This window comes from Alosa sapidissima, chromosome 14, assembly GCF_018492685.1.
Source record: "Alosa sapidissima isolate fAloSap1 chromosome 14, fAloSap1.pri, whole genome shotgun sequence".
Taxonomy (NCBI): domain Eukaryota; kingdom Metazoa; phylum Chordata; class Actinopteri; order Clupeiformes; family Clupeidae; genus Alosa; species Alosa sapidissima.
In genome coordinates, this window is record NC_055970.1 from 24,929,844 (window position 1) to 24,942,151 (window position 12,308).

Consider the following 12,308-nt stretch of genomic DNA (forward strand, 5'->3'; position numbering starts at 1 on the left):
TCAACCGAAAGCCAAGGCAGAAGGAAATCCCGGACCGGAGCAGCAAAGGCATCTCAAGTCACAGGCTAGGAAACGAGGCTTCTGGACTGGGCTGTGACAAACCTTACAATTACAATATTGTTGTTAATATATTACCATTCCACTGAACTGCCTTCTCTATTCTGACATTGCACTATTCCTTCCCTCTCTTAAATTGTTATTGTACATTTTGTATATTTATTGTATGCCATATTGTATATTATACTATTGACAGCATTTTGTATATTTCTTACTGTCCTTTCTGTTTTTATTCTCATATGTGAAGTGATTGTTGTGTACTTTGAGAGCAAAGATTAACGGGAGTCAAATTACTTGTTTGTATACGCAAACCTGGCCAATAAAGCTGATTCTGATTCCTATTCTGATTACCCCAGAACTGTATTGAAGGCCGTTCTGTCTATGACCTCAGTATCTAAGCACTGAATCTCTCCCACTCTACTACAGTAGGTACTTGAGCAAAGATTAACGGGAGTCAAATTACTTGTTTGTATATGCAAACCTGGCCAATAAAGCTGATTCTGATTCCTATTCTGATTACCCCAGAACTGTATTGAAGGCCGTTCTGTCTATGACCTCAGTATCTAAGCACTGAATCTCTCCCACTCTACTACAGTAGGTACTTGAAATCAGGGTCTTAAACTCCTGCCATTCTAGGACCCAACCCAGGTGAAAAAAATATCTATTAAAAATATACTTTTTAAAAGTGTACTAAGTACAGTGCGTACTTTTTTCGTCAAATCTAAGTGTAGTTAAGTGTATTCAATTATGTATTAAGTTCAACTTCAAATCTATTTGACTACACTTCAAGTGTAAATTGTATGCTAAAATGGAACAACTTTTTTCAAACTTTAAGTGTTCTTAAGTACATTATACAAAAAGAGATTTTATGAGCATTCGGAACACAGTCGCAGTACAATTTTGTAACATCCCAAGTGTATTGGAAATGTACTTAAAAGGCATTACAGTATAACTAATAATAGTGTAGTAGTGTATTTTGAATACACTCTTATCATCCTCATTTCTATTTATTTGGCATGCTTCTGTAATATTTCAAATTAACTTCAAATGTACTTCCTGACTACAATAAGTGCCTTGAAAGTTTGCAGTTATGTCAATAAAAGTATAGTCTTAAGATACTTTAAGCATTATAAAGGCATGCAATTTAAGTATAATATTAGTGTGATTTAAAATTGTACTATTAGTACTCTCCTACCTATTCTGTTACATGACAAATTACACTTTGTTTATGAGAAAAACATTTTATTGACATGAATGAAAACAAAACATAATATTCATCCATAACAAAAGTAAAACATTTTTCTGAAAGTTATGGATCTCTTGAGCATATCTTTTCAAGTTGGATGTGGTAACGCGATAAAACATGCATTTGGGCGTATTATATTATTTCACATGCATAGATTTTTCGAGTGGCTGTTTGGAGCGCTGGTCAGATTCCTTCTCGCTCACAGCATTTTTTTCCATGCTCGGGGAGCAGTTTCCTCTGAGTGCGCACGCGCAGAGAGAATTTGCGCGCACGCATTTAATATCTACGTGTGTGAAATAATATATAATATAATACACCCGAATGCATGTTTTATCGCGCAAGTGCTTTTTGCCACTATTGTGTCGCGATACTCTACAGCCTCATTGGTAGACCATCAATTCAAAATGCAGATTTCATGAAAAACAAAAGTTGTTTACCCTCCTAGGTGAGAGAATTTGCCCTCTAAGCTTGAAATTGTTTACTGGACACCCAGCCTACAAGCCAACAACTTAACAGTCTAACATGGCTAAATTTAAATGCATGATCATTTATTGCTTATTTGTTTGCAAAGTCTTCTGGCCCAGAAAGAAAACCATGGTGGTTACGGATCATGGCTGAGAAAGAAAGGTACAGCTGGTAGAGTTGTGCAGTGAGTGAACTTCCCTCCCAACACTGAGATGGGGTGGCAAAAGCTGTGGTAGCTAGCTTCCTTACTAGCACACCATCTTCCAGTCCAGTCGGTGGAAACCCGGGGCTGGACAGCAGTCAAATGCATTGACCTTGGTATTAGAGAATTTGTCTCTGTTGTCTGTGAACAGAAAGAAGATGGACAACATTTTACAAGATAAACAATATTTTACACAGAAATCCATTGTCAATGATGAGATTAATACAGATTATCTGTACCTATTTGACATTTACTTTTTATGGGTCAAATTGGTATTGACACCATCTGTTTGCCATCCTGGTATGGGTAGACCTGGCCAGGTAGTCTTTCCTTAAAGCGCTGTGCACCTTGGCACCGATATGAGTGCAACCACCCTGTTTTCTGCATTTGATTACCTTAGATTCCTTTGTTTCCAATACAACCGTATTATCGTTTTCGGGTCATCATCATGTATCAAAATAGTTCTGCCCCTACGACTCCCATTCAAAATTGACCCAGAAACGACAATACAGTCAAGCTTAATGGTGGCGCTTCTGACTTAATTATGCTTTTAAACGAAAGTTTGACTCAGGTACATTCACAAAAAGACCCTAGGTTGCATTTTGGCTTGAGTTATGCTTTAAGAGTAATGGGGCAAGGTTCTGGATGAAGAATATTTACCTTTACTGCTGATTATTTGAGGCGACATCTTGGTTTCAAAACTGTCCAGGAACACCTGTAAAAACATAGTTAGGCTACAGATTAAAACTAGAATTGCGGTTCCGAGGAACTGCAAGAGTGGGTTTGATCAGGGGCATGGAACTCAGCCTCATCCAAGGATTCCAACGGTACCTCATTTATGAAAATCGGACATACGGGTCAAAAGTTACATGCACACACCTTCATATACACAGACAGCCCAGCCCAGCCCATTAGACATTGCCAGATGGCTTAGAACTCTTCCAGGTGCAAGCTTAAACAATTAGAGCTGTGATGTCATAATCGAAATTAGAATCCTGAACATTCCGCCATTCATTTCAATGGGGCCAAAAAACGCCGAAAAATGGGAATAACGCGAAAACGACAAGGACCAGCGACACGAAAGTAACACGCGCACTACACCGGTTCAGCCTGAATTTTTGGAGTTTGAACCGCGTCGATAGCTCAAACGGTCTAGGAGCAGTAGTTGGTACAAAAAGTGGGTGAACAGGAATAATAAATAACTAGAATTGCGGTTCCGAGGAACTGCAAGAGTGGGTTTGATCTGGGGCATGGAACTCGGCCTCATCCAAGGATTCCAACGGTACCTCATTTATGAAAATCGGGCACACGGATCAAAAGTTATCTGCATTAACGCAACATCCAATAAGCTAAAACGCATAAATAACGTGGTTGCTATGCTGGTTGCTAGGGCAATCATGCTGGTTGCTATGGTGGTCGCTAGGTTAGAAGGCCAGCGCCTCCTGAGAGGCCTGAAGGGTCAGTTCTGAGGTTGTTGGCTGCTGGAACCGAAAAATGGACTGCATTTTCTTAAAAGACAATGTGACTGAATTTGACTGAAGTGCGGGCAAAGTTTGCACAGAAATGTATGATTTTTCCCACCCTCATCGACCTTGTCATAAAACTTGTTTAAATGATCACACGACGCCTCCTTGCTGCTTTGTCGTCTACATCAGCCTTTCTCAAACATCTTTGACCTGAAGCCCAGTCAAAGCATACTTTGGGGTCATAGGGCCCACCTACATGAACCCACCCCCTCCTCCCACCCCCCATCAAATTGTAATGATATCACAATTATTATTATTTTTACGTCATGCTGTCTTTTTTACGGATGACCAATCACAAGCAGATTACCGAGACCTGTGGTTTCCCATGACAACCAAGTAAAAAATGGAGAAGTGACAGAACACCGGTCGAGAGACTCGTTTTACTGTCTGATTATAGGGAACTGTTTGACATGACTTCACACCTTTACCATAACATACCAAAAGCAATAGCCAACGTGAGTTTTCTCTTCCGCGACATTTTGTACCCACACGTAACGTTAGCCACTTTGTCTATCGCAAAAAGACGCTTCCGGCTGCTTTTTGGAACAAGAACGCTGGCAGATTTTTTTTTCAAACTGAAAAAGCAGTCTGCATAACTTCTTTTGTCAGAAAAAGACCCTAAGTCTGAACGTACCCATAGACTGTATAAAATAACGTTAATGTTTACTCACACCACGTTTTGCTCGAAAGGTGCACAGATCCACCCACTCCATTTCAAATTCAAACAGCCATGTTATTGGTCAACTGGGCTGCCTATAAATTAAACTGTGTTGCCTATAAATTTAACAAAATGCCACATTCATCCTCTCACAACCTCTACTACATGACAAACGTATAGGCTACTACCTTACTAAGACACAAAATCAACAAAAGAAAAAATATTATTTGATGACCAAAACTGATAGATCAGTGTGTCTAGGCTAGGTTATTGCACATTGCCATGCATGCGACTGACATATCAGGCCTATAGGCTATAGGCTACACACATTAGTATTTTATTAAAAGTTAGATGATTATGAAACTATACAAACGATGTATTACCAAAAAAATATACTTCCCATAAGTACACTATATTACAACTTGTTGCTAAGTATTAGCAATTTCATACACTTAAACAAAACAAACTTCTTTACCATTTAAAATACAGTAACAACAAAGTACACTTTTTAAAAGTACATTACAAAAACACTTTGAATATTGCAGAATTAGTATATTTAATTTTAGTACACTTAATAACATCTACTTTGAAGTATACTTTCTGAAAGTACACATTAAACATACTTTACATAAAGTACAAAAAGTGTAAGCATACTTGCTTTATACTTCATATACTTTAATCATATTTCTAACACACTAAAATACAGGCTACTACCTTTTTACCTGGGGTGGTCTCTTGAGAGCACTCAGAGTCACCCAGGGAACATTCAGCATCTATTCAAGTCTGTTAGTGGACACAAGTTATCACAGGCAATGGGATTGGCTGCAGAGCTCCCAGAATATGGCACAACCAGATATGGCAACAAAGAAGGATTATAGAAAGGTAAGTATGTCATGTATGTTTGAAAAATCATGACACCATTCCTGTCAACAAGACCCATATCTTCCTAAATACACAAACCTTCAGAGCTACGCAAGAGTTCAATCCTTGCAGTTAACCTTCCCCTGGTAGCCTACAGTACAGTCCATTTATTTATATAATAATGTGTTATTAATGTGTTTTTTTGAATGTCATTGACTCTCAGACAGAGTTTGAAAACCTTGCTGAAGAGAGGCTACTTCTGGGGTTTCTCAGACATTCTCAATTTCAAAGCAACTGTAGTCATTTAGCCCCCTGTAGGTGAGAAGAGACAGCAGAGGATCTTACAAACATTTCACACACAGGGCAAGAAATGACAGTGAGAATATTACTGCTGCAGATTGAGTCTTTGATGAGGAAGGACCCCCTATAGCTGGTACGCGTGTGGCGTTATTGACACAGTGCAGTGTGTGTGAGATGACTATGTGCTATTCTCATTTTCTCAGCCACCCTTCCCATCAGCTGTAATATAAAAGGTGTCCGTGTGTGAGGCCACTTTGTGTCTGATGGGTTTGGGCCTCCACATACGAGGGAAGACATCAGAGATGATCTCAGATGATACAGAGCTTGGACTTAACACAGTGGACCTGCTCATACTCACGCCAAACTCAGTGTATGATTTGTCAATTTGACTTCTTTTGTTATTTGTGTTCTTCATTATTTCTATCCATTCACTCTCCTTCAAAGAGTTAAGAGAAGTGGAAATTCAAGGAACAAAAAAAGTAAAAACACTCTGGATATGAAATAAAAGATTTGAAAACAAAAACATCAGTAGTACAAAAAGAAAGCTCAACTCCTTCATTATCTATTTATTTCTTTGATTGATTTTGACTTGCCATGAGCTTAGGTGTGATCACTGAAGTCTAATTAGAGTCCTTGCTTTGTTGTAAACACAAGGGATTAGCGGAACACAAACATACCCATCAAACAATTACCAAAGAAATCAAATTATAAGCCACAACATGTTACATTTATCCTGCTAATCAGACAACTGAGTTCTTCTGCTAGTGAGGATCGACACATCTATTTTGTGTCTATTTGTGTATGTGTGCACATGTGTGTGAGTGTGTTTATTTATGTTTGTTCATCTTCATACATATGTTTTTGTTTGCATTTGTGTGTGTGTCTAAACATATCTGTCTGCACATAGGTGTGTTCATCTTTCAACATATTGATCTATGTGTCTGTGTGTGTATGTGTGTGTGTGTGTGTGTGTGTGTGTGTGTCTGTGTGCATGGTTTGTAGATGTTGGAAATGATTCTGACGCCCCTGCTTGTAGGCTAGGGGGTTTGCTCTCTTTGCAGCTCCACTTGGTCAGAGCGTGTGTGAGTTTCGTGACGGGTTGGAAAAGGTTGGCTCCAGATAAATGGCTTCGGAAAGTCAACTCACCAGCTCCATTTGTCCTGTCCAGCCCCACTGTCCAACCCCAGCATTCGTCACCGTGGGCGTGTAATAGAGAGAGAGAGAAAGAGAGAGAGAGAGAGAGAGGGAGAGAGAAGCAGAGAGAGGGAGGGAGAAGCAGAGAGAGGAGAAATGGAGAGAGAGAGAGAAACGGAGAGAGAGAGAGAGAGAGAGAGGGGGGAATAAGCAAAGAGAGAAATGGAGAGAGAGAGAGCATTAGCGAGTGTGAGCGCGGGTGACACTGGTGTGATTAGTTAGGGAGGAAGTGACAGCCACACTGCTCAGGCTTCGTGAGCGGAAAATGAGAAAGTACTCGTGAGGGCAATGCATTCTGGGAAAAACTGCTCTTTGTGGTGCTGCCATGTGCTGTGTCTTAGTCTCTTAGCACCATTTGCCTAGTGTCCATAATATCACTGTATACATGGAATGAGTCAGTTACATGGCAAAAATACATCAGTGGAGTAGCCTACTTAGCATTTTACATTTACAATAGAACTTTTCCTACTGCTACACATGCTCTGAAATAACATACTGTCTGACATGTCTAGCAATGAATGGAATCAGCATAATGCTACCTGCTACTTTCATAAACCTAGAATTCGGTTTAGACTATGAATCATGATCACAATTATTTCTACACATACACTGTGATAGCAGTGCTGATGGCAGTGCAGTGATTAGTGTCTGTACTACTGTATATGATATACGTCATATCAGTTTACTAAACATATTAGTTGTCAATACGCAAATCCCTGATATTGTCATTGTAATAATGCATAATGATTCTCATTTGGTGGTTAAGCAGCACTGTGTGGTTTACTCAGACCTGAATGTGTTCCCTATGTACTCTGACTAAGTCTATGCTCTCTCTTAATGTATGCTGAGGGAGCGCTGTGTGTATGTGTGTGTGTGTGTGTGTGTGTGTGTGTGTGTGTGTGTGTGTGTGTGTGTGTGTGTGTGTGTGTGTGTGTGATTGACAGAAGACGTGACTGAAGAGGAAAGGGTCTGTATCCATCCTCTGGCCTGGCTAGGCTTATCCATCTACCGTATTGAGCTGCTGTCACACCCACCACACACACACACACACACACACACACACTGCTCCACCCTCCCCATACCCACCCTCATTTCCATGTGTGTGTCGAGGCCACTGTAAATGTTTGTCCATGGGGACACAATAACGTGCATTACATTAATATGGAAATACCATCCAAATACCAGCCTCCTGACTCGGCTGATTCACGTTATGTAACTCCGATAGAAATCCTCTCAGGTGTGGGATGGAGGAGGGGAAGATATATGTGTGTGTGTGTGTGTGTGTGTGTGTGTGTGTGGTGTTTGTGTGTGTGTTTGTGTGTGTGTGTGTGTGTGTGGTGTTTGTGTAAGTATGTGTGTGTGTGTGTGTGTGTGTGTGTCATGTTTGTGTGTGTGTGTGTGGTGTTTGTGTGTGTGCATGTGCACGTGTGTGTGGTGTTTGTGGATACAAACCTGGTCCAGAATCTATAATTCGCCTGGATGTGTTTTCTGTCTCTGTGTTTAATTTACTTTCTGTTGCACAGGTCAGCGAGTCACAGGCTGCATAGGCCATGCATGTTAATGACTGGCACAGAGAGAGACTGGACAAGAGAGAAAAAGAGGGGGGGGGGAGAGGGAGATAGGGATAGAGAGAGAGAGGGAGAGAAGGGGGGAGCGAGAGGGAGAGAGAGAGAGAGAGAGAGAGAGAGAGAGAGGGAGAGTACCAGGTTGACTCCCTGTGTTCTGTGTTCTGTTTGATGTTGTTTCTGTGGTTGCTCTGGTTCTTTTGAATATGCTCCATGTGTGGTTGCTCTGGTTCTTTTGAATGTGCTCCATGTGTGATTTGGGTGCCTGGAGGGGCTCCATCTACAGGTGCAGCACTGTGTGTCGGCAAATTAGAGCCGGAGACGGCCGAGCCAGTCATCGGCGACAGCGATGGCAACGCTGAAGGACGGAACTGATGGGAATGCATTAAATAGCTTCCTGAATAGAAAGTCTTTTGCCTCTAAGCAAATGTTATAATAAACAAGACCAAATCAATCTATTTTACTACAAATGGAAGTCCCAGCTGCTAATAGCACACTTCCTGAGTGGCATACATCAATTGGAATATTATGCAAATGTAAAAAGGGGGAGCAATCCCACCAGAAAACAAGTTACAAAAAAAATACCATCAACTTTCACATTTAAAAAGCCAAAACCAATTACAAATGTATTCATAAATGTGTACGCTCAAAGTTTATATTTACAGGGAGAGATATTTAATTGTAAACATGCGCATGCCATTATATTCTGTTGTATGGTGATATGTAATTCCTAGTGCAATGATTGAAGATTGTATAATGTGGAAAGTCCAGCTGTGAGCATACTAATGCATGTGGCTCACTGGACAGTATAAAAGATTATATGCCCAAGAGCAACCCCCCCCCCCCCCCCCCCCCCCCTTGCTCTCTCTCACTGGACGGTGTAAAATATTATATGCCCAAGAGCACCCCCCCCCCCCCCCCTTCTGTTCTCTCTCTCTTTCTCTGTTGTTTTATCTTCCTTTTCTCTCTCACACAGATCTCTCTTCCTCTCTCTCTCTGTCTGTTTCTCTCTTACTGAGTGTCTCATTCTCTCTTGCTTTGTATCAATTCATTTAAATTATTTATTGCTTTCTTGACATGACTACTTCAAATCAGTGTTGCCAAAAACATTTAGAAACAATAATGCATTAAACTGAATACAATACCTGTTCTTTTTAAAAAAAACTCACTCTCTCTGTCTTTCTCTCTCTATCTCTCTCTCTCTCTATCTCTCTCTCCCTCTCTCTCCCTCTCTTGCTCATGTTCGCTGAGACACTGTGTCTTTCCCTCTTTAGTTCACTGGCTTGTTACCAAGGCAACTGTGTCAAATTTGTCACATGAAAGGGAAGACTCAGAGCGAGGATGAAATGATTGCTTTTAAAACTGGACGACAGAGAGCCTTTGAAAGTCTCCTCACAAGCAGCATGTAATAAGTAAAAGTTTACTCTAGCTACCTTTTTCATCAGCTTCTCGCCTATTCATTCCCCCGACAGCCATGTTCTATATCACAGAGGATGTGTGGTGAAGCCTGCGACCACGACCTGCTTTACTATTATTTTCGATGTAAGGAAGAGGGCAACAGACTGTCTGCACTGGGTATTTGTCTTATTGGATTTGGAAAGATAACAATAATTCAAGCGATCCAACGTCTGACTTTACTTCAAATACACCCTTTATTCCAGTACAGAGAAACTCAGTTCACAGCATTAACAACATATCTGGATGTGGAAGTTATATTTTTATGTTATTCCCCCCACCCCCCAGCTAAGTTACAAAACAGCGTGTGTGTGTGCCTTTGAGCCTTTTTTGGCTTGCACTGGGGCTCAGAGCTCTGCCTGGTGGACGGGTTGAGAGGATCCATCTTGGAAGTCTCCACTGATGCAGCGCCTCCAGCTGCCGAGCTCCAGGTCTGTCCAGTCCAGTCCAGCACAGCTGCAATGCTTCCCTGCCTGTGGGTCCCCTCAGCCCTGCAGGCACAAACACCATCAGACTCCCACCAGCCCGCAGGCCTCATCCACCCACCCAGTGAGAGAGGATCAGCGTGGCATAATAATCTCTCTCTCTCTCTCTCTCTCTCTCTCACACACACACACACACACACACACTAACTTACTCACTTCCTAAGTCACACATACACTACGTTACAGTCCCCCCTCCCAACACAACACTCTCAGCCCAGCACATCCATAAATTCACTCAATAGCACAGACACACACACACACACACACACACCACACACACACACATAAACACACACACACACACACACACACCATAACCCTTCTCTCCTGCCAGTGTCCGCTGAGGAAGACTCCTGCTCGGGGTGGGACTGTGTTGTGATTCGGTGTACTGTAGTCACGCAGCCTCTGACAAGATTAGGCTCTGCACTGGAACAACAGGTAACGAGAGAATGTTAGTATTTACACGTGGAATCAATAGTAAGGAGATCCCAACACTGGAACAGGAAGAGGGTGCATGAAATTAAATCTGCAGTGTTAGCTTTCATATAAAGCTTTATACATTATGTGTATCACAGCATCTTCAATTAAATCCATCACTAAATGGCCAGATCGGTATTAATGCCATTGCTGATATTGTGGACTGAAATCAATGTGTGTGTGCGTGTGTGTGTGTGTGTGTGTGTGTGTGTGTGTGTGTGTGTGTGTGTGTGTGTGTGTGTGTGTGTGGCAGGATTAATAGAGTACAAAGACCTCCGTGACTTCAGATTTCAGAGTTCTGATTTTCCAACAAAACACTTATGAGACTGTAACGCTGATGTTCCTTTGGTTGTCAGCACATAAACCCACATGCACACTTCTTAGTGTCCTATCATTTGGTATACTGTATGGAGGTTACTTTATTGAGGACACTTCACTTCGCTCTTCTTATCCAAGCATGTGTAGAAAAATGGCTTCTAATATTGACATAGATTTCCCCTTGGTCCTATAGCAAAGTAACCAGCAAATATGATTGGAGGCCCAATGTGATTGCTGAGTGTGATTGCTGCTACACTTCCATAAAGTATGATACACTTCATCATCTTGGAAAAGAAGCTATACAAAATCACTCCAACAGACACATGCACACACACACTTTAATGGTTCCTGTAGCCATTTGTTCTGTGCATTAAGACAGCCAACTCTGCACGGTCATTTCTGAGAGTGCGTTATGCCCCGCTATCTGTCTCCACACAATCCTGCAGCATGAGTATTATTGCTACAGGCTGGGGTAATACCGCCCTCTATTGGCCAACTAGAGGAAATGTGAACTCCCTTCCTAAACCATTCGATAGGCAAGCAGAAGCTCTTTTTGGACTTGCGAAGCATAACAGTACTGGTCATAGTGATAGTAATAATATTGGTGCTGTTGAAATCAGTGGGGTGGAAAACATCAAATGAAAGGAAAAGAAACCAACAGACTTTCAATCTATTAGGTCAACCTACTAGTCAGTATGGCATTCTGTAAGTGAGCCATTTCTCCCTCTCTCTGTCTGTCAGGGAACACGGGGCTGCCACAGATCGATCGGCTCATAACCTGATCACATGTCCTTTGCCGACTTGATCATGACAGGTACAATGACCTGTGACCCCTATGAAGTTGTCTTTTTTCATATGGCTTGACTGAAACAAGACAACACAAACAAACCCATTCGCATTCTGGTCAGTTTGCCTCTGCTGGAGAGCCAGTGATGTGTAGTACTCGGCTCAAGGCATGTCCACCCCTCTCTATGCTTGACCACGTCCTGACCTTTTAGCTGTAAATGCAGCTGTTCTGGGAAGCTGACCGTCTTGTGGCCGGCCGGCCGCTGCAGTTGCTCCCGTCAGACAACCCACACTTGCCACTGCAAGACGCTGTCGGGAAGCGAGATAGACTCTCCGGTCGCGTCCCATTATGCTCGCTTGCACCCTCAAAGTGTGTCTTGAGGCGTACGCTTTTATGATGGTCAAGAGGGGTGGACAAGTGCGATGCAAAGTGTTCCAAGGTCTAAGAGGCATGGAAGCAGAAATTGAACTCTTCCTGTGAACCCTTCTGATATGGGACACATAAAAATGTGCACTTCAGGGTGCAGTGCTGTAGTCTACGTGATACGCAGGACTATGCAGTATACCCACTTAAAAAACTTCACCATCTCACTAAAGCCAGAGAAATAGGCAAGGATACGTATTAACATTTGGGGATACTCATAGTGTACCCACTACAGCTAACTAGACTACACCAGTGGGGGCAAGGCCATAAGGCTATACAGTGGTACTAC

At 41.9% G+C, this 12,308-nt stretch overlaps 1 long non-coding RNA gene across 1 annotated transcript; it reads right to left on the bottom strand.

Moving 5' to 3' along the window:
- Window positions 1-1,830: 1,830 nt before the first annotated feature.
- Window positions 1,831-2,406, bottom strand: LOC121681810. The gene is made up of 2 exons (XR_006022301.1): window positions 2,225-2,406; window positions 1,831-2,111 (listed from the first exon to the last, which is right to left on the bottom strand). It is a non-coding gene; the product is annotated as an uncharacterized LOC121681810 (long non-coding RNA).
- Window positions 2,407-12,308: the final 9,902 nt, after the last annotated feature.